We start from the raw sequence: 27,779 nt of genomic DNA on the forward strand, positions 1-27,779 counted from the left end.
CTACTTGAGTAATGCTACAATTGCTTAATTATGGGAAAGGTCAACAGTTGTTTTCCCCCTAAATATTTGTACTACAGAGAAAAGATACAGTAGATTACTGCTTTTCAGAATATTACATCGATTTATACTCAGATTAAAATGTATCTTGATACTGAGTCTACATGTTGTAATCAAAAAACTATATAATATTCAAAACCTGATTTATTAACTTTGCCTCTTATTAACTGAATTTCTAATCTATTACTTTTCAACTATGAATATCAGACACTCGGAAAGGGATTACACAGCTTTGCTTTTCCCCTCCAACAACTAATTTGATATATGCATTTCAAAACTCCAGGTATGGAAACTGAAATCCAATTTGACCAATTTAATCCAACTCAAAACGAAGCACAATTTGGCAAAATTTTGTCTCCATGTCAGAAATCTTTCCTCATTAAGAACTGGGCCTGAATAAAGACCGAAGCTGAGTGGGGAAAAAAGCAAAAGCATCACAGCAAGCCACAGCTGTGGCTAGCCCACTGCTCTGCAACGGCACCTGAAAAATACTGGTTCCTATCTTCATCCTGATGGCATGCAAACACATCATGAGCAATGCACACAGCAGGAACAGTAAAAGCACAGGTGCACTAACAAAGGAGCAGCACCTCAGACACGTAGGGGAGTGAGTAGCACCGACTAGCTTATGGCAAAGCCCAGTCTTTCATGGACAGAATCTGACAAGCAGAACCCAAGAGAGCCAGAGAATGTTCACGGCTCTATCGGGAATTAAAAGAAAGTGGGTATACCTCAAAATGTACTTCTGTGCACATATTTGGCACCCTCAGGTGCTAAGAGGGGCTACAATTAACAGTTCAGGTTAAGTAAGACAACTGCTACTCACAGCATTAACAGAAATTTATTAATAGGCTGTTGGGTTTTTAAGTAAGAATTCCAACATCTGCAGTTGTGATGTAGCCAGTATCAACATTTATTGTAATGTAAGATTAAAAGATCTGCAGATACTTGAAATAACATGATCACCACATTATTTTTTTTAATTAATTCTGTAGAGTAAAATTACCATTGAATGACAGAATAATACACTAAACTAAGCTCAGACTTGTTCAGGGGAAAAAAAAAAAGAGTATTCTGCATATTCTTTTTAATAAAAAGTGAGTGTTATGTTCTTTTCAAAATGTATATGCTTATTCTATCATTTTATTAATTTTAGGAAAAATGTCCTCACTGAAAGGGTGGTCACGCACTGGGACAGGCTGCCCAGGGAGGTGGTGGAATCACCATCCCTGGAAGTGTTTAAAATACACATGGATGCACGGTGCTTAGGGACACGGTATAGTGATAGACTTGGCAGCCCTGGGTTAACGGTTGGACTTGATGATCTCAGAAGTCTTTTGCAACCTAAATGATTCTGTGATTCTGCTCTAGTTAACCTCATCATCATCAAGGGTTCAGCAAACAGACAAACCTCAGCAGAAGAACAATCATTTCACTTCCCTAAGCTCCAGTTCTCTAAAATGAAGGTTTACTGCTTTATATTACAAATTTATATGGTATTTTCTTTCCAGTTAATTCAGTGCTCCAAAAGCAGAAGTTAAGCTGTATTTAAAACAAAAGCCAGCCATAGTGCTAAGATTACAGTAAGAAAACCTCGGTGCATGCCGATGAGCCATGATGCTACATGTTAAAATAAACCCACAGAGAACTCACCCCGCTACTCACTTCCCAACAAAAAACATATGACCAGGCACGATGACTTGGATAAATAAAAAGCAGGCTTTGTTGGACTAATGCAAACAATCTAATATAATGAGACAGTTACTACAGCTTTTATTCAGGCTGAGTAGTACCTTTTTCAGTAGTCCTGCTGGTAAAAAAAAATACTCGCTAATAACAGAGATCTAATTTAGAAGGGGAGGAGAGTAATGGACTCGTATTTACTTGAATTTTTTAGCCAGTGTTCTGGGCTGACCCATACTATAAAAAGAAATTAACTTCTTCATTTAATTTAATCTCCTGCACATTAATTTTATAACATATTTAAGCAGTTTAGGACTTATAACACTGTATAACACTGAAAAACCATAAAATTTTCAGAGTATTTTCTGTGTACATGTTAGTACAACAAAGAACTGAAAATCGTATTTTCATATACTGAATTCCTTACTACTTTCTAATGAAATCTGTATTGACTAATGGTATCTATAAATATATACTTATTGCAATTATCTCATTTTTCCACTGGTATTTTCCACTTTTGCTTATTGCACCCAGGCAGTAGTGAACTGAAGTCTCTGGGGTAAGAGCTGTCCCTTTTTTTTTTTTTACCGTATCTAAAAGGATCGGGACCTGCTCCTCTTGTCATCTAAGCCCCAATAAGATGCAAATAACACAATAAATTATAGCAGTACTGTCATGATTTAAAGAATTATTTCACGATATCAAATTCGTATTTTATTACTGATTATCAATACTGAGTCTTTAAAACGGAACTAGGTTGCAGAATGGATTGCAAGACTGTGTGTGAAGAGGACTGTGTTTGAAAAATTACATCCTACTGATGTTATCTAGTAATCATTTCTGTGTGATGAAATGTGTGCTTTTATACCTGAGAGCAACTGACTAAGCAACAAACTTCAATTCTATGTTGAACACTAACTTAAGAACTTTTACAGTTTATTGGAACAACTTTCTAACATGCTAACAAACCTCATCAGAATGTTCAAAATACTACCTGAAGTAACAAAGTAATGATAAAAAGGTCTTTTTGGGAAAGCATGTTTTGTCCTAAAACTGGCACCCTGTTGAAATCACTTTTAACATTTGAATTTCAAATATGTGCATAAACCCACTTTGTAAATTTGCAGCCAAGTTATGCTAATGTTCACATTAGCAAAAGTTAAAAGGTTGCATTTCCTGTATTTTGAAATTTCAGATTTGTTTGAAATACTTTAAGAAGTGTTTAAAAAAACAGGTAACCTCGAAACATTTTAAATTACCACAAATGTGTACAAATTAGCTATCTTGACAAAAATCAGCTGCAGTTCTTAACAGACATTACAGTAGGTCCCAAAAAGACAAACTTGACTTTTTCCTTTGAACATGTTCATATAAAAACTGACACATGCACACACACACAGAGAAGTATACTCACAAGGTATCTGATGGGTATGACTGAGTTTTTTTCAGTGTTGTTTAGATCTATATTAAAATAGGAAAAAAAAGACAAGTATTAGAAGTTGGGAATTTTTTTTTTGCCTTGCAGAAAGGAGGAATCTTTAGAATTTCTACCTTAATGCTCCTAAAGAAGAGCAGCCTATGAATTTAGACAAAGGAGGCACAAACTATCAATACAGGAGGAGTGCAATGATATTATTGGAAAAGGTGAAGCTTGCAAATTACAGTGTATAAAGATGAAGCCCAGCATCCCTCCCCTGTTTAAACATGTAAAGCTATGAACAGAAGCTTACTGTAATTAAAAAAAAAAAAAGCCAAGATAAAAGACTTTCAAGATTCCCTATGATCCGTTGGTCTGTTCTTCTGTCTCGGGGCAGAAGCAACAAGACCTTTATCATTCTTGGACGGATGAGTTACCAGAAGAAACTTTAACTCGAGGCTATCTGTAGCACACACTGCCCAAAGAGTCATAAGGAACATGAAGCATCGTTTGGGTGTTGAGGGAAGAGGAGCGTTTACAGAACAAAAGCATGGTTATGTAGGCTGCAAGGCTTCACTGGTCCCATGACAAGTGAAAAAAAAAAGACGCCTATATGTAACTATACAGATATGGCTTCAAAACGTCTAGTGCATGATCGTTCTCTTGACCACTTGGCTTTATAGACAGAAAGCTTTTAAATGATGTTTAACTAGTTATATTTTATTAGCCTTCCCCATAAGTCTAAGATTTCAATCAAGATACCAGTTTTCACAGACAGAAGCAGTGTTAAACATCCCTTATGAAATTCCCCTACAAATATTTTCTCTTGAAATATGAAATAAATAAGAGGCCCCATAATGTTTTTAGTGTTACTGGCACTTGAATGCAGCTGTAGAAGGTCTTCATCCACAACAGGACCATCCCAAACTCATGCCAAATAATACCATATTTTAAATATAATGCGTACCAGACTGACATACTGAACTTGCAAACGTACCTTCATATCAATTCCACTTGGGCAGAAGCCAAACTTAGCTACTTAGACTATACCTTATCCCTTCAATCTCTTAATTAATTAAGACTTTGAGAGAAACAATGAGATGCAGTGTTCACATTGATGTACCATCAAGGAAATCTTCAAGGCAAGCCAAGTATATATTACTAAAAGTACAACATTTACATTCTCAGTAAACTTCCTCTTTCCTCACAAATAAAAGAAAACGTAGCACTCATGAGAAATGTCACTGTATCAAAATAAACCTGTTATATAATATGTTACCTCTCTTAATTGTGCAATGTAACTAGCCTATTTAGATGCTTATCTCTCTATTTTGGAAATAGTGAGCTTCCAGTTCTTAGTGTAGGAAATGCACGGTCCCAGCAGCAGCCATCACTGTGCGTCAGGCATGGCTACAGTCTAGAAAAAACCAAACCAAACCAAACCAAACTAGATGTAGTTTCTCCCCTAGGTAACTGTCTTCAGCATCTCCAAAGGATTTTCCTCAGGGGAATAAGCTTCCAGCAATTTTGAAATGGTAACTCTTCAGACTAGAATTTCTTTATCGTTTGCAACGATCTGTTACAGCGTTTGTATTACAAACTCATTCACGAGGTAAATATTTTCCTTATTACTATGTTATATGCTGGGAGTTTACAAAAATTCTACAGTCCAAGCTTACTGCAGAACACAAATAACCAACGTGAATGCTGATACAAGCGCTGAGACTGTACTTTACTGACTGCCACAGATGGGAGAGATGCTCTCTGAGTATAATCTGACTTTGATATCCTCAATTAAAAGCTTCAGACACAGGTAATATGCAACGTTCTACTCTCATCCTGCAGCCAGGGCCACACAACACAGGCTGAAATCAGAGCACAGGTTCTAGAACAGGAGAGACACTCCTCTCTTCATAATTTTTCATTTATTTCACTGAAAATTTAAGAAACAACTGGCAACTATTTTTTTTTTTAATGTAAGAAAATAGCTTTTAAGTAGTCACAAAAGCTTCCTGGACTACGTAAGGGCAAAAGCATGTGTGGGGAACAGGGAAAAGTTTTATGCCTCTGGAAGCAACTATTCACAGAGGGGGAAATGCCCTAATCTTCTCTCCATTTAACTACTCAAACAGAACAGAATCAACTTATCCAGCATTTGCACACACTATTAGAATTTCTTAGTGTAACTCAAAGCCTAAATTACCTGTACATAGACATTTTATCATATGCAGTTTAATTTTAATAAGGCAACAAATTATTTTCTTTGCTAAGAAAGGCTTTAATTAGCCCAAGCCCAAAGCACTGTAAATGTTTAATACTGAAAGTACATGAATAACAGTGTTTATTATCCTTCCTCTTGTGTTAAAAAGCTTGCCAGGGACCCAGTGTACTATGCAATAGCACGATTAGAAGAAAACATACTTCTTTATCTACTTCAAACATTAAATGCAACTTGTAAAGCATCGTTTCATTGTGTTAGGAAAGTCTTCCAGTAACAAAGATGACGTTAGACAGGAAAAAGGGTAGTATTCTAGTTTACGAAGAAAACCTGGAATCTCCAAAGCAAGAAGCTGTTTACTTAAAAAAAAAAACCCACCAGAGGAAGTCCTGATTCCCCTGCAACCAAACTCTCACCAACTTCACACGGAGACACAGTTCTGGCTTTAGTGTAAGTACTCAGGGTTCCTTTCAGGAAGCCCTGAAATCTTCAAAACAATCCAGTATGAATAAGTAACAACTATTTCTGCAACTTCTCTAGCATTCAGGCAGATCTAAACGTTTTGCAGACCACAGTAAGCACTCATCATCTGTAAGTGGAAAGGTGGTTCTACGCAGTGAAAGATGTGAGTTGACCTGAATAATGTGGTTATTAGTTACATAGGTTATTAATTACAGTCAGTTTTTGGAAAGGAATTTAATCAGTATTTAGTAGCCTTGAATTTGTTCCAGTGCTACAACTGAAGGAGGCTAGGATTTTGCAAAGAAATTACAGAAAACCTGAGAAATATCAGATTTCCAGGAAGATGCAGCAAGTTTACACACAATAAACAACTGAGTGCATACTATCAGGCTGTCTACACATTTTCATTTCCAGATTTATACCTGTCACACACAATAACAAAAGAACATTTCTACAGATGAGAAGATTGTGATTAAATAGCAATACAAGTCAGAAGAATCTTGTGGCTAATGACAACTCTTCTGGGTTAGAAAGGCTGAAAGAATAAAAACTAAGGGAAATGATTCAGTTTTTACATCATGTCAGTGTTTTTATGAAAACAAACTCTGCCCATATTAATGCAAGTTACTCATGGTAGAAAAAAAAAGTACATGAAGTCCAATTTTTGTTCCTTTCTCACAGGCAGATTTCTACATATTTTCCTTTTGTATGTCTGAGGACAACGAGAACTCCAGAGGTAACTGATGAAACACCAGCAGGTTTCGGAAGTACTTCCATGCTCTATCAATGCAACAGTAGTAGCCCAAAGCCTGAGTGTTTGAGAGCTTAGTATGAGCAGTGTAAATACTAGTACCTATGTCCCAGCAAACAAGGAGAGGGGACAGTCGGTTACAGTAGATCCTGATATAAGTTGAGGGTCTCTGTTTAAATATATACATTATATCTGAAATAGCAAAACCACAAGTAGTATTAGGAAATGTTGTTTCTCTTACTGCTGCCTAAAAAGAAAAAAGTAGTCAATACAATGTTTTACTTAGCTACTAAACAAAGATCAGATTTATTTTTGGTTTCAAGAAAAATCTTATTGTTGTCTTTTATATTCACCACTACTTCTGTTTTACTACCTCAGAACATAGATGCACTTAAGCAAAAAAATAAAAGAAAAAAATCAATTTGTAAGTTGCAAGTGTCATACATATATTGTTGCAACAACTACTGTAATGGAAACCAGACCAGCCACACTTACCCAGTATTTCTCCACTATCTAACAGACTGGTGTGAAACTCTCTCCTAATCTTGTAAGGTAAGGGCAAGCAGATGTTTGGTGAGAGGGTAAGAGTTGTTTGTGTGCCCTAAAGGCAGAAAATAGAAAAGGCCAAGACAAGATTCCACAACTGAAAACCACCCACGGAGCATACACTGAACTGGGGGAGGATTTCCTCTGGACCTGCTCCTCCAGCCTCTGCACTGCAAGTACCCGAGGCTCATTCATCCCAACCTGCCTCCCTCCCAAGCCCAACCACAACGCAATCCGTACTGGTTGTGTGCTGCTCTGATCAAAAACGCAGGACACGCAAGGTTTCAAGTCGATCCAAGCTGTAATGCTAGCAGTCACTGCAACTAGTGGCAAACTCAGCTGTTCCAACACGTTTGTGGTAAAGGAAGTAAGTGAGAGGCATCCTTTTGTGTCCTTGGCACTTTGGTTAATGAATGTGGTCAAGACTGGTGGCTTGGACAGCCCGTAGTTCAGAAAAGGATGGAAAAGGAGAAAATCTGCAACTGAAAAATACTGGTACTGCCTCAAAACTCCTCCAACATCTACAAAATATACTTGGACAAAGGGGCACAAAAATTAAAAAGAAAGATGTTTCTGTATTAATAAAGAAGTATTTCAGCCTGATCTCCTCAGCATGTGCCCCAATTTCATCAGGCATTATGGCAAATGTTACTCACTCCGATGTTTCAAGGGCAGAGATAGCAACTGTGCCGTTTCCACCCAGCCTTTTCACACCAGCACATGGAAAGGGAAGCAGCGTGCTCAAGGACAAACTGTGGCGGATGCGTGGCCGTGGAAGTTCTCCAGCAAAAGCTACGTAAACAGCCAAGTATGAATGTCTTTCTTCCCACGTGTAATACAAAACGGATAAACTACTTAGTTCTGTGTTCAGCTACACAACCATTCTGCAATGGAAAGGTTGTGACTGACGTGGCTCTGATGATCCAACGAGTGAGGTTTAAGTTATCATCTTTTAATTTTTTGCCTCCTTCTCTGCTGTATTTTTGCAAAGCAGTTTACTAAACTAGTGGCCTCGCCTAAGACTGTTGAATTGTACAGTCTAAAAGATCAAATCCATTTGAGACCTACAAATAAAAAGCCCTATTTGCTGCATCTCCCATAAGGTTTTTCTTGCCTGCAAGCATTGGCCTTGACAAATGTGATACCTCGAGTCAAATAATCCTCTAATACATACAATTGATACTAAAACCAGTTTCATAAATTACAAAAACAGGTTTCTCTTCTGCTTCCCCACATGAAAATCATGCCTCCTTTGAGTACAGGCTTGGTAAGTTCAAGCTTTTTGAAAATGTTCTCTCATTTTAGGCAACTGCAGATAATTCCAAAGCCTGTTATTACACCTGCTCTTTTGGAGTGTACTAACAACAGAAGAGCTCTGCTTTCACCTACCCTGTATCGGTTTGAAACTACAGTCTGGAGATCAGTTCCCCTCTTCTTCTGTTTTATTTTTAGGCATTAAAAATGAAACAGGTTAAAAAAAAAATAATACTGAACTTCCAGACTATTCTGTGTAGGTCTGCATCACGTACTGTTTGTGCAGCCTTCTAGAATAATACATAAATACAAGAAAGCATTTAAACCTAATTTTTATAACCAGATTATGTTTACAATTTTCATTTATAAGGGTGATTCTAACTTGGAAATATGATTGAAGATACCAGTTACAGGGGGGAGGAAGGGGGGGAAGGCAGTTCAGCTAGGAAAGGGGAAAGTAAAACAATGCAAAAGCAAAAGTGAGACCACACAGAACTTTACGACATTCCCTCCATCATTTTTTTTTTCTGTGTGTGTGTGTGGAATACAAGCATCTGAAAATTGGCATAATGTTCTGTGGTGTTTCTAAATTAAAAAAAAAATTCCTTTGCATTGAAAGGGACTAGTAACACCCACAGAATTTAGTTCTTTCAGGTAATTTCTTAAGCTACGCCACCATTTCATCTCAGCAACGAGCAGACAGTTTAGATGCTGCTTCTGTCTTAACTGGAACACAGCTGACATAAGGCAGGACTTTACCTGAAGATGGGTTTCTTAACACAAAAATTAAAACCTCTGTTTTCCCTGCATTTTCAGGGCACAAGAAAAGTAAATAACTGATGTACAATGTTTTACAGTCTTCAAAGTTAGATGTAATATTTCTGTGCCTGTAATGTTCATGACTGTGTGATGTGGGTACTGCAGATACAGAGGTTACACTCGTACTTTCTAACTAACATTTTGCTTCTAATTGCTAGGTGCTTCCCTGAGCCTACTGAGCATTCATTTTTATCTGTTTGCAAGTTATCATCAGTATTAGGAACATATGCACAACATACGGTTGTTTAAGAATTAGCTGCTCATCTCCCCTCACGTTATTATCCTATGCTTACGATAATCATTTCAACAACATCCTTTCCCAACATAAGGAAATTAGGATATCGAGTGCTTTTTGTTTTGCAAGTAAAGATGAAGAAGTACAGGAAATAATCTCCCTAGATAAATTTTTTTCAGAATTTATCCAGAGAGAATGTATTTATGCTTATGCCTGTTAGATGCAACTGCTTCATCAGTTCTTGGAGCGCAGGCATTCAAGTTCAGACTCTGGTCAAATCACAGAATTAGGGCTGGACAAACGTTAATGATGTTTTACTGAACAAGGCAGAAAATTCATTCATGACGTTACCCTAGCTGCATAGATTAAATACTAACACTTATTTCCTGGCCTTAAATCTGGTGCATTACCAAACAGCTGTACAGCACGACCTAGGAGGAATTGTATGTACTCTTGTGATGATGCATTAGAATTACTTAAAAGCAAAACTGCATTGCCCAATATAAAATAAAATAGTAACATGAATCTGTTACTACATAAGAACAAAAGTTAAGAGAAAGTAAACACCAAACCATTCTTTTTTAATAGGATTCAGCTAATAGATTCATCTGACCAAAGCTTAGCAACATGAACACAGAAGAGCTAGTCATTAAAAGCTACTTCCTTTATAAATTTCCTGACATCTATCAGCGTTGCTCTGTAATAACCTTTTTGAGAAAGGAGCAACTCAAACAGTAAAATGTTAAAAGTGCATGAACACAAGTCCAGTCTGGCAGGCAAACACGCAGTGTAATGACAGAGATCATCATAATCCTTCTTAATGCTCTATTGAGACAGTCCAGGAACATTAACCTTCTGCATTCGATTGAAATCCAGACACAATAATGGACTACAACAGCTTCTCCCTTTTACTGTAGTTACCCTGACAGATTATAAACTTCTTTTCAAAGGTCTTGCCAACAGCAACTGTTGAGTAATTCAGCAGACTGAAGTTCTACATGTAATTCTGTATTAATTCAGAAAACCTGATTGTCTCTTCAACTTCCGTTTTAAAAAGAAATTCTGCCACAATTTTGTATTTACCTTTATTGCTTTTCAAAAACTCTGTTGTCTCTCATTGGTGGCATTAGGTTGATTTCTACTCAGACACTGGTAATAATTTAGGTAGTGAAATTAATTACATACTTTAAAAAAAGGGGGGGGGGGAGGAGCAGGGGGAAGACAGAAGTCCGTGTTCCTCCTCATTAAAGGACTGCATTACCTATCAAGAAGTGCACTGCAGGCTGGGGAGGGATTTTTCTAAAGTTCTTACAGGTTTTTCAAAATTCTGTGGGGACAGTCAACAAGGGTAACACCGGAGTCCCGAAACACACTTTCCCTCTTCTCTTAGGAGCTCATGCGCAAATGCAAATTCCTCCCTTTTTTGTGACTAAGCAAAAAGAATTAGGCTTTCTTATTTGCAATTGGAAGAAACTCCGTCCTTGCAGATGTCCTGACATACAGATGACTGAGTGGGCACTTAAAAAAAATACAAGTTCAAGTTCCCACCCATGGTCATCTGAGACAGCAGCCCTTGAGATTTCAAGCATGAGTCATCTCTGTTTTTCATTTCCATTGTGTAACTAGTTAAGCTGCAGAGGAAAACGGTTTGAGAGTCAGTAAAAGTTAAAAGCATTAGGAGCAAACATTTTAATCTTTTGCACAATCACAGGTTTTTTTCCAGTAAAAAAGTGATGATGCCTTTTGTCAGTTTAAGGGACTGAATTTCATTGTGGTTCTAATGCAAAATTTTAGCATAGTCTATTACTTGGCTCATGGTGAACCTATCCTATCACCTTCTAGCCAAACATACCGGGATCAGTTTCAGGTATCAGTCATCTCTAGATCCACACCTGCAATTCCCAGATAAACATTTTCCTAAGACAGAACTTCATACTGCAACTTTCCGCTCACTTCGAACTTTCTGTGAGTGAACTTGCTTTCTGCTACTTTCACGTGCTTTACGATAGACTGAGATATCTCTAGGGTACATTTCTTTTAATAACATTATTTGGCAACTCAAGTACTAATTTTTACAAGGAAGATCTGGAGGTACAGGCTGGGGATGAGTTGTACATGAATAATAAAACAATGCAGCCTATACCAATTCACTCAGAGAAGCTGGGGATTTCACCTGTCAGCAAGGGAGGTAACACCGGTGATGGCACTTTGTACCATGGAAGGCAATCTTACTGATTTACTGTATCCTAACAGTTTTTTGATTTTATCTGCGCTTCATAGAGGCAGTGAGATGACCAAGCAAATTTCAGTACGCTTTCTCCAAGGCACTGTGGATATTCAGGCTTTTAGATTTAACAGCTCTAAACACGATTTGTACAGTCTTCTCAGCAGTGTAACACCGCCAAAACAGAAAAATAACACAAAGGCAGTCCGAACCTAAATACTAAGACAGGAGAACAGGGTAGAAACTAGCACAATTCCTAGAGAAGTTAAAACAAAAAAGGGGAAGAAAAAAAGACCTCTGAGACATTTTTAAACAGCGTGATTTTGAACTTTACCACCCCCCAATACATGTGTATGCACATTTATCACACTTCTTACTCACAGACAGCAACATGCTTGTTTCAGGTGTACAATTTCAGAGACAGGCAGCTTTTGATGTTCTTAGTCCAGAACATCCAGGTAGCTTTTTGCAAAGCAGCAGAGGCCATACTCAGAGCACTGCATCACAGCATCACATGCCCAAAGCCGGAGCTGGAAGCGGAGACAGCACAGAGCCAGTTGGCTCTGGCCAGGGAGGTGCATAACCATATAACCACAGCTGTGCCTGCGCTAATCCATCCTACCCCTCAGCAAAACATACTAGTGCAGGACACTATGCACTAGCGCAGCCACAGAGCTTCCTGAAGGGCATTTGTTCGAGCCCTGCCAGCTCAGAAGACATTAAAAAAAAGCATGTGTGACTCTCTGCAGCAAACCATACAGCTGAAACTCAAGCGGCTTGATGGCACAACTTGCTATTTAGGTAACTAGATCACCTTTACTATAAATGAAGCAGGAGTCACGGTAGGAATTGCAGAAAAAGAAAGTGTACAGCACTAGACTAAACAGACCATGAAGTGGTCTTAGACTTAAATTTTGAAGGAAGCACGAAGAGGAAACTGACGCTGTTGCCAATTCTTTCAACTTATTTTTAGGAACTTTTTTCTCTGAAAAAGGGACAAAAAAAATCCTCAGTATGACACTGTGTATCACAACAGCAATTTAGGGTTAGTAATGAAGAAAGATATGATTTAATTTTTTAACAAATGCAGTGATAAAGTCAAAAAGCTAACATTGACAGAAAATGTTTCCATTTTCAACTTAAAAATACACAGTCCCTACTCCAAATCTATCTGCACTATAATTACCATTATAGTGATGTTAGGACAAAGTTCCCTGTTGGAAGGTCTTAGTAAGGGTTATTTAAGTGCCCACTCCCTAGTTATTGTCAGTCTTACTGCTCACTAACACACAAAAAACCAAGTCATTCTTCACCTTTAATACAACTGCAATTCAAATGTTTCTAGGTAAACACATCAATAAATTAATGAAAAATCTAAAAAGGAAAACATTAAATAGTGAAAATTCCAGACATCTCTTAGGTTATAAACATAGCCAAACAGCCCATTCAATCCAACATTTTCCTGGATTGGTAATATGAGCTTTGTCAGCTGTTTGTTGTCAGAACTGTCTGTACAATTGCAAAACATTACCTGCGACTTGAGAACACGGAACAGGCTGATCGTGTACTTGAGGTCAGGGGATACCACTAGAAGCTCATTAACATTCTCAATTTTCACCTAAATTCTGTGTTCTGAGTGCCTGCAGATGTTTGAATAATGTAACATGCTACCACTGTGCCTGACAAAAAGTTTTTAAATTTACTCTTGGTTAAAACCAGCATTATGACACCGGACTGCTTTTAATAGCCTCGAGTCTAAAGCTTCAGCAATCCAGTATTCAGAGCTTACCTTTCTTAAAGATAAATCTACTTAATGCTATCCCAAGTTATGAAAATATTTTTCATTTTCAGCTTTTTAAGGAAAGGTAAACTTAGAAACCAAGAGGTAATAGGTAACAAATTTATTAAACTGTTTTGTCTGTCTGAGGAACACCGATGAATTACCTTAGAGAAACAGCCAACAGAAACCTTACCCCGCTATGGCCTTTCAGAGAATAAGATCACACCCCCTATACATTTGCATCCAATGTCCGCTATTTGCATCCATGGACCACCACTCAAGAGAGGTAGGAAAACAAGGGCTAAAGCAGTCAGTGTGGTCCTCAAATCTCATACTTTAGGTATAAAGTAGTATTAGCATACACACAAGTGATGTTTGTATCTTATTTTCAGGCATATATTCCAGAAATGATAATCCACCCGCAGTGACGTGGGTATTCAGGTAACAGACAGATGGTTTCCCCAAAGTCCTGTTCCTCTTTACATGAACCCTGCTGCCTCTGCCAACTGCCACTGCTTGCTCATCTCTTTCTTCACACTGCTGTTCAGACTGATTGGGTCCAGGTTAAATGAGGATTATTTCCCAACAAGAGTAACATTTTAGGTGGGTGGAAGTTTTAACCGAGTAACGTATTCTTTACGTTGGGGAAGGAGGGGAGAAAGACTACAGGCTGGGCACCATCTGATGTTTTTCATTAGGTAATGTGATCTGGAAAGTCTTACACTTATTTCTGACTGTTCTGTGTATGTTATTATCTTTCCTCAAACCACCTCTGAGCATTCAAATAACTTGAACTCAGCTCATGGCTAGAACAAGTTTTTATCTTCAGTTATGTTAGACTAAAATTGCCAGACTGTTTAGCATGCTCTCTTTTTTCAGTTGAGTTTTATGGAACTGTAATGCATACTGCATAGGTATTGTTATTTAAAGGCATGCAAGAAAAAACATGCCTGAAACACCGAGCCTCAGTGAAACACTGAAATACATGTACAGCTTCTCTTCTATGAACTGGAAGAGCAATGATAAGGGGTAATCCATGAACAAGCAAGCCAGACTAAGTACGGACAAGCAGGATGCTCTCCATGGTTTTCTAAGGCATAATCTTGCTCCGCTCCCTGTTCCAGCTCCCACTTTCTCACCCTGCTTTTTATTGAAGAACAGCAAGCCCAGTTTCACCTTCCAGTTGTTTCTCTTCCCTGCAGGGATACATTTCATAATGAAAGCACTTTTGACCAAGTTGTTTGAACAGAAGAGCTCATAAAAATGCAAAACTATTTGCATGCTTATGAAATCAACAGAGAATCCATTTTCATAATGAAAATTAAACACACCTATCTAAGAAAAGCACAAATACAAGGCTAACAAATTCAGTACTAAATTATACTGTGTAAATACACAGTATGAATCAGCTGTACATACAGCTGCCTTCATGGAAAATAATGTGCAAAATAAACTACAGACAGACAGAAATGATTCTATCTTCTTCCTACTTCTGTGTCTGCTGAAAAAAGACCACGGGCACCACAAACCTGGAGCTCTTACTTCTTTTTTCATTTTTCCTTTCTATTGCTGCAGCACTTTGCTGTTAGTTGACCATTACCAGTAGCTGCAGATTCATTGTCTCAATTCTTCTATATAACATTCAAAACAAATGAAAAATACTGCTGTAAGTCTACATCTTACTTATACAATATTCTTATTAGGCATGTTTTCGTTGTGCAGAAAACCCAAAACATGCCATACCAAGAACAGAAAAGAGGTTAGAGAGGTTAGTACCTAAATCAAATTTTAAGATACCACACAACTTGAGCAAATTACTTTATTGAGTTGAAATAAATGTGACCTTAGTGTAATGGAGACTCCAACAGCAAAGTGAAAACAGCGCAACAAGCCTGCTGGCTCTCTATCAGAGCCTTCAGGTTCATGGCAGCTAACTCAATCCAAGTCTGGACTGCATCGATGCCACTTTGAGTGTTCCCTTGAGTTGCAAATTTTGCAGGCAGCCAACTACACTTAACCCTTAAGTCGAGCCAGTAGCTCCCTACTCACTCTCACCAGCACCAGTGCAGGGGAGGAAGCGGTAACCTTGGTTTTAGTTCAGCTGACAGAATTACTTGCACCTTTACACTGTAGCTTTGTAAGAACTTTAAAACAAGCATAAAACTGAGCTACAAGCAATAAAACAGAGCTCCTGCTGAAAGTAGCCTCCACCCATTTTTTGCCATCCCAGGCTGTCCCATCCCTTTTGCCAGAAGTCCAGTGAGTGCCGGCAGCAGCTTTTGCAAGCTTTGTATGCTCGTGGAAGTGCAGTATCAGGGGTGTGTGTGTAAGCAACCAGAAGCTGCAGCATGGTAACTTACCTACTTTTATCTTTATTGAAAGCCAAAATAACCCACCCCAAACACTCAAGTGTATTATTAAAATTTTATTACAGATAAAGTATTTCAGAGTATATAAAATTAAATATGCATAATTTGTTACTTACTGAAGGTCAGGAGTTAGTACTTTTCCTAATCCAAAGTGGCTGTATGGTACAGGAAACAGCAGCTTACCACTGAGTTGACCATTCAAGCTATGAAACAAATACCCTCATTCATAAATTTTTGGGGTTTTGCTATGAGCCAACATTCAGGGTGCAGTCATATGCAGCTTCCAGCTCCTCAAACTTAGTGTTTTTCAAGTAGTGACATTTCATAGGCTGCTCCACTCCTCTAGCTTCCAAGACAAAAATATTTGTTGAGAATGACTCACTGTGTATTCTACTTATGTACTTCAGGTTAACTGAATGTAATAAGATCTTTTCAAAAACTATTGTGTGTATAACTACAAGAGAGGAAACAACAAAGCACCTGACAGATTGCTTAGGCAATGTGAAGTGTTTCAGTAAATCTGACCAGTTACATTTATTTGCTTACCCCCCCCACCCCCCAAGATACTTGCATCCTCTTATCAGCAGTATTGCAACACAAGGCTCCTTGTAACCTTACCACTAGCCTCGCTCAACCCTACAAACTCCACAGGACGCAGAGGGCAGCGCTCATTTAAACGTGGAAACTCATTCCGCTGTATGTGCTGCCACCACAAATACCTGCAGGACTGTGAACGGCAACATTGTGTGAAGCTCGATCAAACCTCTTGTAGCACCTGCTCATCTGTAGCCTAACTTGACAGACTGTGGGCACTCTTCACCTTTCACCAAGTGTGAGAAATGGACAGGGCAGGGCATTGGGTGAACACTCAGTATTTGCAGCCTAATAATGTTTCTCCGAGCACAACTTTCTTAGTAGACAGTCTGGTTTAAGTTGCACAGGTCGCTCCTAGTGTACAGGAACACACAATGAAATTCACAAAACAGCAGCTTCTTTAAAATATCAAATGACACTCATAGCCAGGTAAACAATCATTACATGAACACAAAAATAAACTTTTTATTTGGGGAAAGTTCTTCTTTTAGTAAATACTGTTGTTTATGAAGCTTGGAATTAACCCAAGTAACGTGGATTTAGAATGAGCAACTCAGTTGCTCTGTTTCCAGAAACACAGGATACCTTTAGCTTTCTCTTTAAAAGACCAGCAAGAGGTTGGCTTTAGCTTCAGACTTCCCAGTACCTGAACCAAGGCAGGCAGTTCATATGTTATAGCAGAGTGGTCAGTGTAAAAAATTCAAGGACAACAATCAACAGGTATGTCCACTTGATGCTGTGGAGAGCAGAGGATGACAGATGAAGACCAGCGGGCTCTCTCCGCTGCCTGCACAGGCTCTGGTTAGGAGTTGCCTGCACTAGGCAGCATCAGCCCCCCTAGCTGCCTATAGCTGGCGACCTTTGGGTTCCACAGCCAGAAATAGGCATGCTGGAAAAATAGCCACAGGAAAAGCTACCAGGTAGCTCAGTATGGCAGTGTTTTTGCCTGTAAAAGTATTTGTGCAACAGAGGGATAGTGAGAAAAATTCACTTGCACTAGCAGACTGCTAAAGAAAACCAAACGCAAGCATTAAGTCTGTTCCTACTGTGATACGTAGCAAAGATTTTTCTGGCAGCCATGAAAAGTGCCTTAGGGCATACGTGTGCTCTGCAGTAACCATTTATTTGTTTTATATTCATTTTCCAAGAAACTTAACCAGGAAATAGAAGACACATGCACGCTTATAATAATTACTGACACCAAACAATTTCTTTGTGGTATCACATACTTTAATATTATAATTTATTTAGTTCCTGTCTATGCTAATATTTTTCTACTCCTGTGAGCAGGATTTGAGCAAACAAGGCCCTTAAAAAGACTGAAGGGTCACGTACCAAGGAGAAGTTATTCAATTATTTTACAGGCCACTCTCTATTTCTGACACCGGAACAGAGTTGATGGTGTACAAGGAACATAATGGTTACAGCAGCATGCAGGGCCTGGTGGGTGGAGCCATGGCTAAAAACGCAACTATTTGGGAATGGGAGGAAATGTGTTAAGCATGCAGCAGCAGCACATGCATACTTGACATTTGTTTCGAGTTGCATTGTTTAAGGGTCAAAAATTTCAGGATGACATGAAGGTGTTTCGGAGCGCCCGGTCCCCAGTAACCCCAGCGATGTCAAAATGCACACTGGTGTGCAGATGCTCACAGGGAGCCCAGCCTTGCACACAACGTATGCTTGTGCACTGCCACAGCAGAATGATATTCAGTAAGAATCTTCGCTCAAGGGACTATTACTACTCAAGTTACTTTTCTAAAGTTTCACAGCAACCCCACAGACAAGCAGTTTTATAAACCAGACATCTACCTGCGGTAACTACAGCTGAACCTAAACGCACGTACAGAGGAAACCCTCAGTTATGGTGCGATTCAGAATGCACGTCTTTTATAAGGTACAGAACAGTGGTTTAGAAAAGAACCACAATAACCACCCTTTCACATCACTTGACTCTACTGTTGCATCTCCTAGCATGTAAGTCACATTTATTAAACATGAAATTTAAAGTGCTACACAGTTAGGTAAAGCACCTAGCTCAGTAGAAGACACTGTACTATTTTCACTTTTAAATGGGTTGCACAGTATCCTAGGATAGCTTAACAAACCCCACAAGAAACAGGTCTACTGTGCAAATTAACAAGTAGTTTTGCAAAACATAACTATTAGCTAGACATTAAGAAAAATTTTTTACATGTTGGCCATGCTTATACTACAACAAAAGCACAATGGGGTAGGCAAAACATGTCAATATCATATTTTAAAAGTAGATTATACATTATAATGAATTTAAGTATTTTTTTTAAAGAAAACCTCTAAACACAAGCATTTCTGTACCTGACTTGGTATTACTCAATCTTACTTTCTAAAGTAATGAGAGTTAAAACAGAACACTTCAGAATTATTAAAATAATAATTTTAAAGTCTCTTTGATTAGTACAAAGTTAGTACAAGTACTGGGATGTGATGTGCTATTTTAAGTCTGACCTTGTCGTATCAACTGGCTTCTAATTTCACAGGCTTTCAAGCATACCTAGATTATTTTTTTAATATATCTATACATTAATATTCTAACTGCCGTTATACACCTATGCTATAAAACATTCCCGATTACCAGTGTGTGGGAATACAAGCATTTTCCCTGTGCACTAACAAAAGTCACGAGAGAAGCTGCAGCACCATCACACAGTAACACAGATGTGCATACAGGTGGTATTCTGCTCTGTTTTGACACATAACAGCTGCTATTGACAGACCAAAAAATTAAAAAAAGAAATATGAATCTATTGCCTAATAGGCAAGTCACAAGCATGCTTTTAGAAAAAGATTCTGAACTGATGGAGCAGTAACATACTCTGGGGAATCCACAGTCACATCATTATACATTGAAAGAAATCCTAGTTCCTTTGTTTTGTCCTCACTGAACAACAGTGGTGTTCAAGTATCACAGATTTAAGAGTCTCGGATTTAAAGTGATAACCAAGAATGCACCTTGGATCACTTTAAATAGAGACTCTTAAATCTGTGATAATTGATGGATCGCTTTATCTCTACCTTGAAGACAAAGATACCTCACCTTGAAGCTTGTGAACTCTCAGCTGCACAATATCCATTGATTTGGCATTAATCATACCACCAAAACCACACAAAATTTAAATGGGGAGGGGAATGTATTTTCTCAATATCTAGGATTCCTTACAAAACACTTTACCGAGCTGAAAAGTACTCTTTGATTTCAATGCAAAGTCCAAGTGCTTAGCTCTATCTGAAGCAAAGAAACAGGAAAACAATTCTTTACATCCTTCACATTACACAGCTATTAATCCAAAAGCACAGCGAGTAAAATGCGCACTGGCTTTTTGATGTGGTAGCATTAGCTCCAACCTCACTTCCATTGTAAGCAGCTCATATACACGGACTTTAAAAATCATCCATTATATAAATTGACATTCTAACAACACGCTGGCTAAAGGAAAGCATTTCTCACCCCTCCCAGTCCCATGCCCACAATCACCTTTCCTTACTTGTTCTGCTCCTCCATTTCCCCAGACTGCCGGTGCTATTTATTTCCTACTGAAAAATGGTTCAATGTGCCTTCTGAGTTTTCTGCTATATTTGGGGTCATCTTAAAATGTAATATAACTCTCCAGCCAATTGTACCAACACTCCTCACTCACACACACTCCTTGTATCTAACCTCTGCAGAAGATCAGGTTTAAGCCAGCACCAAGTTTAGTCCCGACTCAAAAGCTACTATGAGCTATGGCAGCACAGGTCACAAGCAGCACAGCAGCCTAAATAGTAGAAAGGCTTCCTATCTAGGGCAACAGCAACACCGCAAAGAATTTCCACCCCCACCACTCATTCCTAACCTCTGTATCATGCACTCGGTCAGGTAAATATTGTTATGCCTATCTGGCACATGATTAAAGCCGTATCTCGATTACATGTACACTTCATATGAAGTATTAGGTAGGAACTGATAGCCCTAAGAAGTGGGGCAGGGAAAGCAGATCTGTTGTTGCTTATTTAAGCTCTGTCCAATTATTTTTGTTGATCTCTGCAGAGCAGCTCAATGCAGATCACACTAGATACCTACTGCAGAAAAGAAAACTGAAACCACATGTCCCAGGCAGTTCTGGCAACTGGTCAGAAGTCTTCCTCTTGGCAAGCACAAGTCTTATTCCGTACAGTGTTTTTTAGTTCATGTCTGAATAAAACAAGTGAAGACTTACTACAGCTCCAGCATCCAGGATTAAAGCAGAGCCCTCCCTGTCCACCGGTCGGACCACAAACAGCAATTTGTGAGAAAGGGCCTTGGCGCTGGCAAGCTTTGTGTCCACCACAGGTCATTACAGAAACCTGTCACACCACTTCCAGTGTGTGTTTTACTTCTGGTGTGATACAAATTACTCTGAGCGAGTAGCCACAGAAGAAATAACCAGTGCTGCATTCAGCTTTCATTTTTTACATGCCCATCCAGAGTTCAACGTTCTGAGGAAACACACAGTTACTAAGAGTGTCAGCAGACTTATGGGCAGTCTTAATTTCCCTCCCTTACCCCAGCCAAAAAAAAAAACCACCCCAAGGAAATAAAAGCAATAGCAAAGTATTAATAATTCCTCTCCACTGTAAAGCACAGCTCTACTAGCAGAGGAGAAATACTTTAAGCTTTCCCTTGGGCCCTTCTGTACAGCCAGCCCATTCCACTAAGCACCTTCTAGATGGAGGAGTGACAGAGGGTCAATCCCAGTCACAGGGAGGAGGTAACTTTGAAATGAAGATGAGCACCAAAGTAGTCACTAATTGCTGTAGAATGCAGGAAAATTAAACAGCATGACCAACTTTTCAGACATGCCTTCCACAAAAATGGTGGAGGACACTGTACCATCTAAATAATGATCCGAAATATGGACAAATGGAACAAAAATTTAAGTTTTGTTTCTCAGGAAATTGCTTCCCTCCTATGAAGCTTCCTTCTGTCCTGAGAAAATAAATGTCCTAAAGCACAGTGACCACATGCTTGGTTGCATATACATTAAGGATTTCCCTTAATAATTAACTCCAATTCTTCTTTAGCATAAGTGATTCCTTATTCAAGTTTTCTTATAAACAAGCGCTCATTCATTTGTCATGTTAACTACCTAACTGTATGTAATCATTAACTTCAATAGATTTTGCATGTATATTTGGCCCAGGCTACTGCTTAACATTTCATTTGGGTATTACCTTCATTTAAAACAGTGTAATAGGCTGCATCTATTTTCCTAGATACGTATCTTAACAGCACTTGGAATATATTTGTCTAACACCTTGCCTTTGTGATCTGTTCATGGTTTCTCAGTTTTATAAAAAGCATAAGCCTCACGTTAGAAGGAGGTGTCATCCTGGTAATTTATTATACAGAAAATTTATAGCAGCTGATAAACATTAGATTATTCCATCAGCAGACAATGGTCAACACTGTCATTTGCTTGCACAGCCTCCGTTACAGATAGCATTAAAGGCAATACACGCACACACACGAGTAAAGTTTGCATGAGATGCAAATACTCAGGTAATTAACACATGAAAACCTTACCACAGCAGGGTTCTCGGTGGGGGGGAAGCTCTCCCTTTCCAGTTTATACAGTTCTGTAGCTTAGGACAACAATGAAGGGGAGCTGGCAAATACAAAGAAGTGAAAGGCAAGTTAAAATTTTTCTGTGTGGAAGCATGTTTTTATGTTGAAAACTTTTATGTGGAAACATTTAAGGCTTTTGTACAACTGTATTAAAACAAACTTTGTATTCATGCATGAAGAGCAGAAAAAAAACAAGAAACCAATCTTCCTGAAGCTGTTGGAGCATTACAGACAAGAGACTCAATTCTGTCTCTTGTTTGGGAGAAATGCTTGGATTGGGGATTAATTTTTTTAACTATAATATTTTCACATCTTAGAGAAAAAAGATGTCTTTAATCACTGCAGTTAGCCAGAGATGACAAATCCCAAATATTCAAAAAGTAGAGCTCAATTAAGAAAAGAAAGATCCTATGTATCCGATTCCTATTTATAGCTTTACTTACTGATTTTTGCACGTCAAATTGGTAAGGCTATAAATACAACCTTGCCTGTAGCAAAGCACGTTGGATCTGTATTTTCACACTCCAGCAGCCCGAGCAGGACAGAGCCGGCCCGCCGGGGCAGGTATTGCCCTTCCCTGACAGCCACCTCCCACAGCCGCCAGGGCTGCGGCGGTGCCTCCCCCTCCCCCCGCCGCGCCCCCGAGCATCCCCGCCGAACGCACGGTGACGGTACAGCCGCGTCAGGGACAGGGGCGCGGTGAGCTCACAGCCCGCTGCGGGTGGTGGTGGGGGCGGCGAGCGGCGTCCCCCGCGGCCCGGCCCGCACATCCCCGCCGGCAGGGCCGTGTCGGGGCTCGGGGGCGGACAGGGACAGGCCACCCGGCCGGCTCCGGCCCTCACCCGGCTGCCGGGCCGCGCGGGCTCTGCTCCCGCTGCAGCCGTGCCCCGCGCCCAGCCCCCGCCCGCCAGGGCCCCGCAGCCCCCGGGGACCAGGGCCGGGCCGAAGGGCTGGGGGGGGGGGGGGGGGGCTGCCCCAGGGGTGCGCCTAACGCGGCGGGGCGATGCGCTGGCAGCCGGCCCCGCTCCGCGCTTCCCGGCGCCCCCTTCCCCCCGTGCCCGCCGGCAGCTCCCGCCCGCGGCACAGCGCCCCGGCCCCGCGGGGCCGACCCCGCTCCTTCCCTCAGCTGACCCCGCTGCCTCCGCCCGGGCGGGCGGCAGCCGCCGGCCCATCCCCGGCGGGGGCGGAGGGGAGCAGCCGGCCCCGCTGCCGCGCCGGGAGGCAGCGAAGGGACCGGGACCGACCCCGGCCCAGCCACCGCGCACTCACCTCGCCTGACCACCTCGTCCCGGTGCTGCCGGCGGGCCCGCACCGGCTGCTAAAATGGCTGAGGGCGGCGGGGAGGAAGGGGGGAGGGAGGGGCGGGGGCGGGGCGAGCCCCCGATCTGCCGGCCCCGCCGCCCAATCCCGCCGCGCCGCCGCGGGGAAGGGGCGGGCAGGGGCGCGGGCCCGCAGCGAGGCGGCGGCCGGGGGGCGGCGGGCAGCGCCGGGGCCGGGCCGGGCCGGGCGGCCGAGCGCGGTGCCAGCGCAGGGGGACCGGCGGGCCGGGCCGGGCGGCGCGGGGGCGGCAGGCGGCTCAGCCCGCAGCACGGCCGCAGGCCCTGGCGCGGGGGGCGGGCGGCGGCGCGGTGCGCGGACCCGGAGCCGCCATCCCGCTGTCATCCGTGCGGGCGCGGCTCCCGGTGTGGAGCTGGGGGGCTGCTCGGGAAGGCGGCTGGCACCGCACGGGGGCTTCGGGCCCAGCGCCTGGCGGCGGGGCAGGGCGGGGGGGCATCCCTGCCGCTGCGGCCCGGCCCCCGCCCGCAGCCGGTGGGGCAGCACCGCCACGGGCCCAGGCACGGCAGGAGCTCGGCAAAGGCCGGCGCCGCGCGGGGGGATGGAACATTCTGGCAACAGGGGGGATGGAACATTCTGGCAACAGCGGCCTGCGCCGTGCGCGTGCTGCATGTAATGGTTCTGGTTCCTGGAGATGCCAAGCGCGGATCGGGGCCGCGGGGAGGCCGGGCTGGGGCACGGCGGTGCGGGGGCCATGGGATGCTCGGGGCAGCCAGTTACCGCTCTGTTCTAATTTGTTTCAAACCCCGTTGCTTAACGTCACATCATAGCTAATGAGAGGGCCCGGATTGTGCAAGGTGCCCAAAGGCAGATCTGTTCTGTGCAGACTTAAGTATTTTTTTGATCAAACCTCCCTGCATGTAGGAAAGGTGAGGCAAACTTCTACAATTTTTTTCCCCAACTAAACCACTAATCCATTAGCCTATTTTCTAAATCTTTCTCATAAACAATAAACGGGTAAGAAAATACATTTGTAATTTGTTCCAGCTGTTTAAGACTTCCTATAGGCTTGAGTTGTCCATTAGCTTGGGTTTACGGCGATGCACCTACCAGCGGCCAAGGAAGTGTGCCCGGCGCGGCAGTAGCCACCATGGGTCAGGACAGTGGCTGCATTGGTGCAGGACGATGCCGTTCCCAACGGTGGCTGCTCATCTCCTGGGAAGGTAACGAATCCAGCAGCTATATGCAGCCTGTTATCACAGGTTCCTTGCACTACTGCTTCATTCATCTCTCTTCTAGGCTGACAGGTCTCATGTTTTGCAGGTGCAGTTTCATAGCACCGCCAACAAATTTAAGTTGGAGCTTCCATCTCTCTACCTCAAACTGCATGTTCTTGCTCCCACATGGATTTCCAGTGCTCCAGGCTGTGCACTTCTGCTGAGTGCAGCTCTTCCCTCATTCCTTTATGCCCCCCCTGCTGGAGACCTCACCAAGCTGTGGGACCACCTCATCAACCTCTTCTTGGCCCTTGCAATGGACAAGCTGCCCTTGCATGCCATAGCAAGAAGTTCAATGGAGAATCCTGGTGCCTGTGGGGCTTAGAATCGCAGAATCACAGACTGGTTTGGGTTGGAAGGGACCTTAAAGACAATCTGGTTCCAGTCCCTGCCACAGGCAGGGACACCTTCCACCAGACCAGGTTGCCCAGAGCCCCGTCCAGCCTGGCCTTGGGCACTGCCAGGGATGGGGCACCCACAGCTGCTCTGGGCAGCCTGGGCCAGTGCCTGAGGAATTTCTTTCTTCTATCTCATCTAAATCTCCCCTCTTTCAGTTTAAAGCCGTTGCCCCTTGTCCTATCACTACATGCCCTTGTGAAAGCTCCCTCCAGCTTTCCTGCAGCCCCCGTCAGGCACTGGCAGGCTGCGCAGGGTCTCCCTGGAGCCTTCTCCTCTCCAGGCTGAACCACCCCGACTCTCCCAGCCTGTCTTCACAGCAGAGCTGCTCCAGCCTCTGAGCATCTTCATGGCCCCTCCGGCCTCCCTCCGACAGGTCTGTGTCCTTCGTGTGCTGGGCCCAGAGCTGCACGCAGCACTGCGGGGGGGGCTCAGGAGAGCAGAGAGGCACAATCACCTGCCTCACCTGCTGGCCACGCTGCTTTTGGTGCAGCCCAGGATACCGTTGGCTGGCTGGGCTGAGAGCGCACATCGACAGCTCATAGTCAGTTTTTCACCCACTAATACCCCCAAGTCCTTCTCCTCAGGACAGCTCTCAATCCACTCGATCCATTGCCCAGCCTGTACCTGTGCTTGGGATTGCCCCAACCCACGTGCAGGACCCTGCACTTGGGTCCATTCATGTCCCCACACCAGGCACCACTGAATGACATCCAGGCTCAGTGGCATTGTCAGGGGTGCTCAGTGAAATGCTTTGTTTGTTTCAGAAGGATGAACATCTAAGTCAAAGTAATGATTTCAGCAAAGTTGGAATCAAATTTTGGCTAATTAGAGTCTAAGGAAAAAATATAACCTGTCAGGTTATAGTTAGAATAATGAGTCTTAAAATTAAATTTAACTACAGACAGGGTATCCAAGTGAAGAATCAAATATACCTTGTTCTGTGGAGGTTTTAGAAACAGCACTATGGGAAACCTTTCTTGCAGGTACAGGTATGCAACCGCCTACAGAATTACGCAGGATTTACTGATGTAGCAGTTGCTTTTTTCGTTGTCATGTAGTCATCTAGAGAAATAGTTATGCTTAAACTAGATCTTTGAAAGCTTTCAAACCTGTTTTGAAAGCAAAGGAGAAACAGATCTATTTGCTCACTACAAGCCAACTAGCAATACCCTGAGGATAAGTGGAATACTTCCAAAGGCTTCAGAACAGGTAGCTAAGAAAAGCAAGCCTATTGTCAGGAAGCTTACATTTGCTACAAGCTGTCTGAAACGCCTTTGGAAACATTTCGGGCGTCCCCAAACAAAACTCAAAACTGTGTTTATTTAACAGTAGGTCACACTGTCTTTAAAACCGCATCAGGCTGAAAGGATTTCTGTTTTCTCCCAGATTGCAGCTGCTTTGTATCTTGACAGTAAGAAATGATCTCTGTGGAATGTGGTGGGTGTAAGAGAACTTCCCGGACAGTGCAGTCGCTCTCTTCTAGCACTGGTTTCATCCTTACCAGAGAGGTCACAAAGAAGTAAAGGGAAGGCGTGCTGAGGACAGGCTGAAGCCAACCCAGGCCTCTGTTTTTCACCCATCATTCAGGGCAAGCCTGGAAATGGTCAACAGCTTCTCACCTCATTGCTGATAACAGTAAAGGGATTGCATAATGGTTGTGCTTTTAATCTGAGTAGTAAATCGATATTTGGAGCCTTGTGGGTTGTTTATATTAGGAGCAAACACTGGTGAAATCAGCTTTTTCTTTGATGCCATCCTGTTCCTTTACCGGGTGTACTGTTAGAATCAAAACAACAGAAACCAAAGTTTTTACACAAACTTTGCCACCTTGTAGCAAGCACTCTCCAAAAACAAGGTCTCCGTTTCATTTCAGGCTGGTGAAGATTTAATGTAATCCTTTTTCCTTTTGGTTTGTTTTTTGTTTGTTTGTTTATTTTTTAAAATTGTATTTCTGCTACTTCTCAATAAACTCAGAGCACATTGTGATAAAAAAAAAGCTGAAGCACCTTAGACTTCCACAATAACTGCTCATCAGGAGTAACATGCTTTTGTTCATTCTCAATCTTTTTAAACTGAGTCTGGGGTTTTAAAAGAAAACACAACAACACAGACAGCAGTTTGGCGACACAAAGGATTATTGATCTCTCCAAAGAAGTGCATTTCAAGGAGGCATTTCGAGCAGGGGGAATTGAGGGGTGGCCTATTGAATGAGGGGCAGTGTTTCATGAGAAGGGGCCTCCTGCCAAATGTCTGAATTGTTTTGTCTGATGCTTTTTCAAGCTAGTTCCATTCCCTTCTTACTCATGTATGAAACCAGGTTGGAAAATTATCTGCAAATCTGTTTGTAATGGTTGTCATGAAATAACGAATTTCTGTATTGTACATAAAAAATATAAAAAAAAAACTTCATCACATCTAGCACCTACAGCCAACACGCTGGGCTTTTTGGGGAAGGAGCAGAAGGAAAGTAGAGACAAAGTTCGATAGGTCTTCCGAACTAAAATCCTTTAATCAATTTTGTTACCTGGATCTGCACAAATATGACTTTGCATGTAGAAAGATGTACAGCAACTTGCAGGCATTAAACATATGCCTGATTACCTAATTAAATCTTTAAGACATATTCCGTGCACCAAACAGAAACATATACCTGCTTGCAGGCATAACATTTGTATTCTGTGAAAACGTCACATTCCTTACCTGCACAGATCTGTGCGGAGTTTAGAGCTACTCTCTTTTCCACAGGTAATGCCTGACACTTAGGCAGTGAGAGAGACAATTTATTGCAATATTACC

General features: G+C 41.8%; 1 protein-coding gene across 3 annotated transcripts in view; it reads right to left on the bottom strand.

Moving 5' to 3' along the window:
- ACSL4 (acyl-CoA synthetase long chain family member 4) overlaps nucleotides 1-23,402 on the bottom strand; it is a 40,793-nt gene extending 17,391 nt beyond the window's left edge. For 2 of the 3 annotated variants that reach the window (XM_080365908.1, XM_080365907.1), the window contains exons 1-3: nucleotides 23,302-23,401; nucleotides 21,991-22,072; nucleotides 3,155-3,201 (exon numbers count right to left, since the gene is read on the bottom strand). The gene's annotated coding sequence lies outside the window, so the exon portion shown is untranslated. Of the gene's footprint in view, nucleotides 1-3,154; nucleotides 3,202-21,990; nucleotides 22,073-23,301 lie in introns of all 3 variants that reach the window. The other variant, XM_080365906.1, reaches the window with a different exon arrangement.
- Nucleotides 23,403-27,779: the final 4,377 nt, after the last annotated feature.

This window comes from Falco punctatus (genome assembly GCF_963210335.1).
Source record: "Falco punctatus genome assembly, chromosome: 15".
NCBI classification, from domain to species: domain Eukaryota; kingdom Metazoa; phylum Chordata; class Aves; order Falconiformes; family Falconidae; genus Falco; species Falco punctatus.